This window comes from Triticum urartu, chromosome 2A (genome assembly GCF_056163025.1).
Source record: "Triticum urartu cultivar PI428250 chromosome 2A, HENAU_Tu73, whole genome shotgun sequence".
Lineage (NCBI taxonomy): Eukaryota > Viridiplantae > Streptophyta > Magnoliopsida > Poales > Poaceae > Triticum > Triticum urartu.
Window position 1 is genome coordinate 133,884,636 of NC_141874.1, and position 6,000 is coordinate 133,890,635.

Genomic DNA, 6,000 nt, shown 5'->3' on the forward strand with positions numbered 1-6,000 from the left:
CCAAAAACCTAATTCCACCGCCGCAACCTTCTGTACCCATGAGATCCCATCTTGGGGCCTTTTCCGGAGCTCCGCCGGAGGGGGCATCGATCACGGAGGGCTTCTACATCAACACCATAGCCTCTTCGATGATGTGTGAGTAGTTTACCTCAGACCTTCGGGTCCATAGTTATTAGCTAGATGGATTCTTCTCTCTTTTTGGATCTCAATACAATGTTCTCCCCCTCTCTTGTGGAGATCTATTCGATGCAATCTTCTTTTGCGGTGTGTTTGTTGAGACCGATGAATTGTGGGTTTATGATCAAGTTTATCTATGAACAATATTTGAATCTTGTCTGAATTCTTTTATCTATGTTTGGTTATCTTTGCAAGTCTCTTCGAATTATCAGTTTGGTTGCCTACTAGATTGATCTTTCTTGCAATGGGAGAAGTGCTTAGCTTTGGGTTCAATCTTGCGGTGTCCTTTCCCAGTGACAGTAGGGGCAGCAAGGCACGTATTGTATTGTTGCCATCGAGGATAACAAGATGGGGTTTATATCATATTGCATGAGTTTATCCCTCTACATCATGTCATCTTACTTAAAGCGTTACTCTGTTCTTTTGAACTTAATACTCTAGATGCATGCTGGATAGCGGTCGATGTGTGAAGTAATAGTAGTAGATGGAGGTAGGAATCGGTCTACTTGTCGCAGACGTGATGCCTATATACATGATAATACCTAGATATTCTCATAACTATGCTCAATTCTGTCAATTGCTCAACAGTAATTTGTTTACCCACCGTAATACTTATGCTCTCGAGAGAAGCCACTAGTGAAACCTATGGCCCCCGTGTCTATTTTCCATCATATTAATCTCCCGTCAACAAGCTATTTCTTTTGCCGTTTATTTTGCTTTCTTTACTTTGCATCTTTATCATACAAATACCAAAAATATTATCTTATCATATCTATCAGATCTCACTTTCGTAAGTGACCATGAAGGGATTGACACCCCCTTTTTATTGCGTTGGTTGCGAGGATTTTATTTGTTTGTGTAGGTGCGAGGGACTCGTGCGTGGCCTCCTACTGGATTGATACCTTGGTTCTCAAAAACTGAGGGAAATACTTACGCTGCTTTACTGCATCACCCTTTCCTCTTCAAGGGAAAACCAACGCAGTGCTCAAGAGGTGGCAAGAAGGATTTCTGGCGCCGTTGCCGGGGAGTCTACGCAAAAGTCAACATACCAAGTACCCATCACAAACCCTTATCTCCCGCAGTACATTATTTGCCATTTGCCTCTCGTTTTCCTCTCCCCCACTTCACCCTTGCCGTTTTATTCGCCCTATCTTTTCCATTTGCCTCTTTTTCGCGTGCTTCTTGTTTGCTCGTGTGTTGGATCACTTGTTTGTCACGATGGCTCAAGATAATACCAAATTGTGTGACTTTACTAATACCAACAACAATGATTTCCTTAGCACTCCGATTGCTCCTCTTACCGATACTAAATCTTGTGAAATTAATGATGCTTTGTTGAATCTTGTCATGAAAGATCTGTTTTCCGGCCTTCCTAGTGAACATGCCGCTACCCATCTAAACAACTTTGTTGATTTGTGTGATATGCAAAAGAAGAAAGATGTGGATAATGATATTTTTAAATTGAAGCTATTCCCGTTTTCGCTTAGAGACCGTGCTAAAGCTTGGTTTTCATCTTTTCCTAAAAATAGTATTGATTCTTGGAATAAGTGCAAAGATGCTTTTATCTCTAAGTATTTTCCTCCGCTAAGATCATCTCTCTTAGAAACGATATTATGAATTTTAAGCAACTTGATCATGAACATGTTGCACAAGCTTGGGAGAGGATGAAATTAATGATACGTAATTTCCCTACACATGGTTTGAATTTGTGGATGATTATACAAAATTTTTATGCTGGATTGAATTTTGCTTCTAGAAATCTTTTAAAATCGGCCGCAGGAGGAACTTTTATGGAAATCACTTTAGGCGAAGCTACTAAACTCCTAGATAATATTATGTTTAATTATTCTCAATGGCACACTGAAAGATCTACTAATAAGAAAGTGCATGCGATAGAAGAAATTAATGTTTTGAGTGGAAAGATGGATGAACTTATGAAATTATTTGCTAATAAAAGTGTTTCTTCTAATCCTAATGATATGCCTTTGTCTACTTTTATTCAGAATAATAATGAATCTATGGATGTGAATTTTGTTGGTAGGAATAATTTTGGTAACAACGCAAATAGAGGAAACTTTAATCCTAGGCCGTACCCTAGTAATTCCTCTAATAATTATGGTAATTCCTACAACAATTCTTATGGAAATTATAATAAGATACCCTCTGATTTTGAATCTAATATTAAATAATTTATTACTTCACAAAAGAATTTCAAATCTTTGCTTGAAGAAAAATTGCTTAAGATTGATGAGTTGGCTAGGAACGTTGATAGAATTTCTCTTGATGTTGATTCTTTGAAACCTAGATCTATTCCACCTAAGCATGATATCAATGAGTCTCTCAACACCATGAGAATTTCCATTGATGAGTGCAAAGAAAGAACCGCTAGGATGTGTGCTAAGAAAGATTACTTTATAAAAGCGTGTTCTTCTACTTTCCATGAAAATAAAGATGAAGATCTAAAAGTTATTGATGTGTCCCCTATTAAATATTTGTTTTGCAATATGAATCTTGATAATGATGTGACTGAATATGATCCACCTTTACCTAGAAGGCGTTCCAAAAATTCGGAGTCTTTAGATCTTGATGCAAAAATTGGTAAAAGTGGGATTGAAGAAATCAAAACTTTAACTATCAATGAACCCACTATTTTGGATTTCAAGGAATTTAATTATGATAATTGCTCTTTGATAGATTGTATTTCCTTGTTGCAATCCATGCTAAATTCTCCACATGCTTATAGTCAAAATAAAGCCTTTACCAAACATATCGTTGATGCTTTGATGCAATCTTATGAAGAAAAACTTGAGTTGGAAGTTTCTATCCCTAGAAAACTTTATGATGAGTGGGAACCTACTATTAAAATTAAAATTAAATATCATGAATGCTATGCTTTGTGTGATTTGGGTGCTAGTGTTTCCACGGTTCCAAAGACTTTGTGTGATTTGCTAGGTTTCCGTGATTTTGATGATTGCTCTTTAAACTTGCACCTTGCGGATTCCACCATTAAGAAACCTATGGGAAGAATTAATGATGTTCTTATTGTTGCAAATAGGAATGATGTGCCCATAGATTTTATTGTTCTTGATATAGATTGCAATCCTTCATGTCCTATTATTCTTGGTAGACCTTTCCTTTGAACGATTGGTGCAATTATTGATATGAAGGAAGGGAATATTAGATTCCAATTTCCGTTAAGGAAAGGCATGGAACACTTCCCTAGAAAGAAAATAAAATTACCTTATGAATCTATTATGAGAGCCACTTATGGATTGCCTACCAAAGATGGCAATACCTAGATCTATCCTTGCTAGGAGCGTTAAACGATAGCGCTTGTTCGGAGGCAACCCAATTTTATTTTTATTACTTCCTTTTTTCTCCTTTTTAGTAATAAATAATTTACCTAGCCACTGTTTTGGTTGTGTTTTTTGTGTTTAATTAGTGTTTGTGCCAAGTAGAACCGTTGGGAAGACTTGGGGAAAGTCTTTTTAATCTTGCTGTAAAAAGAGAAACTTTAGCGCTCACGAGAATTGCTGCCATTTTTATTTGGAAAGTGATATTTAGTTAATTATTTTTTCATATGATTAACAGATAAATTCATCACGTCTAGAAATTTATTTTATAATTTTTGGGGTTCCAGAAGTTTGCGTTAGTTACAGATTACTACAGACTGTTCTGTTTTTGACAAATTCTGTTTTTCGTGTGTTGTTTGCTTATTTTGATGAATCTATGGCTAGTAAAATAGTTTATAAACTATAGATAAGTTGGAATACAGTAGTTTTAACACCAATATAAATAAATAATGAGTTCATTACAGTACCTTGAAGTGGAGTTTTCTTTTCTTTCGCTAACGGAGCTCACGAGATTTTCTGTTAAGTTTTGTGTTGTGAAGTTTTCAAGTTTTGGGTAAAAGATTTGATTGATTATGGAACAAGGAGTGGCAAGAGCCTAAGCTTGGGTATTCCCATGGCACCCCAAGATAATCTAAGTACACCTAAAATCCAAATCTTGGGGATGCCCCGGAAGGCATCCCCTCTTTTCGTCTACTTCCATCAGTAACTTTACTTGGAGCTATATTTTTATTCACCACATGATATGTGTTTTGCTTGGAGAGTCTTGTATTATTTGAGTCTTTATTTGTTATTTTTCCACAATCATCCTTGCTGTACACACCTTTTGAGAGAGACACACATGATTCGGAAATTGTTAGAATACTCTATGTGCTTCACTTATATCTTTTGAGTTATATAGTTTTTGCTCTAGTGCTTCACTTATATCTTTTAGAGCACGGTGGTGGATTTGTTTTATAGAAACTATTGTTATCTCATGCTTCACTTAGATTATTTTGAGAGTCCTACAAAACAGCATGGTAATTTTCTTTAATTATGTTAGGCATTCAAGATTAGTAAAAAAAATCTTATGAGTGTGTTGAATACTATGAGAAGTTTGATACTAGATAATTGTTTTGAGATATGAAGATGGTGATATTAGAGTCATGCTAGTTGAGTAGTTTTGAATTTGAGAAATACTTGTGTTAAAGTTTGTGATTCCCGCAGCATGCACGTATGGTGAACCGTTATGTGATGAAGTCGGAGCATGATTTATTAATTGATTGTCTTCCTTATGAGTGGCGGTCGGGGACGAGCGATGGTATTTTCCTACCAATCTATACCCCTAGGAGCATGCGCGTAATACTTTGCTTTGATAACTTGTAGATTTTTGCAATAAGTATATGAGTTCTTTATGACTAATGTTGAGTCCATGGATCATACGCACTTTCTTCCTTCCACCATTGCTAGCCTCTCTAATACCGCGCACTTTTCGCCGGTATCATACACCCACCACATACCTTCCTCAAAACAGCCACCATACCTACCTATCATGGCATTTCCATAGCCATTCCGAGATATATTGCCATGCAACTTACCACCATTCTGTTTATTATGACACGCTCCATCATTGTCATATTGCCTTGCATGATCATGAAGTTGACATTGTATTCGTGGCAAAGCCACCGTTCATAATTCTTTCATACATGTCACTCTTGATTCATTGCATATCCCGGTATACCGCCGGAGGCATTCACATAGAGTCATATTTTGTTCTAAGTATTGAGTTGTAATTGTTGAGTTGTAAGTAAATAAAAGTGTGATGATCATCATTTTTAGAGCATTGTCCCAACTGAGGAAAGGATGATGGAGACTATGATTCCCCCACAAGTCGGGATGAGACTCCGGACTAAATAAAAAAAGGAGAGGCCATAAAAAAAGAGAACATGCCCAAATAAAAAAATGAGAGAAAAAGAGAGAAGGGACAATGCTACTATCCTTTTACCACACTTGTGCTTCAAAGTAGCACCATGATCTTCATGATAGAGAGTCTCCTATGATATCACTTTCATATACTAGTGGGAATTTTTTATTATAGAACTTGGCTTGTATATTCCAATGATGGGCTTCCTCAAAATGCCCTAGGTCTTCGTGAGCAAGCGAGTTGGATGCACACCCACTTAGTTTCTTTTGTTGAGCTTTCATACACTTATAGCTCTAGTGCATCTGTTGCATGGCAATCCCTACTCACTCACATTGATATCTATTAATGGGCATCTCCATAGCCCGTTGATACGCCTAGTTGATGTGAGACTATCTTCTCCTTTTTGTCTTCTCCACAACCACCATTCTATTCCACATATAGTGCTATGTCCATGGCTCACGCTCATGTATTGCGTGAAGATTGAAAAAGTTTGAGAACACCAAAAGTATGAAACAATTGCTTGGCTTGTCATCGGGGTTGTGCATGATTTAAATACTTTGTGTGGTGAAG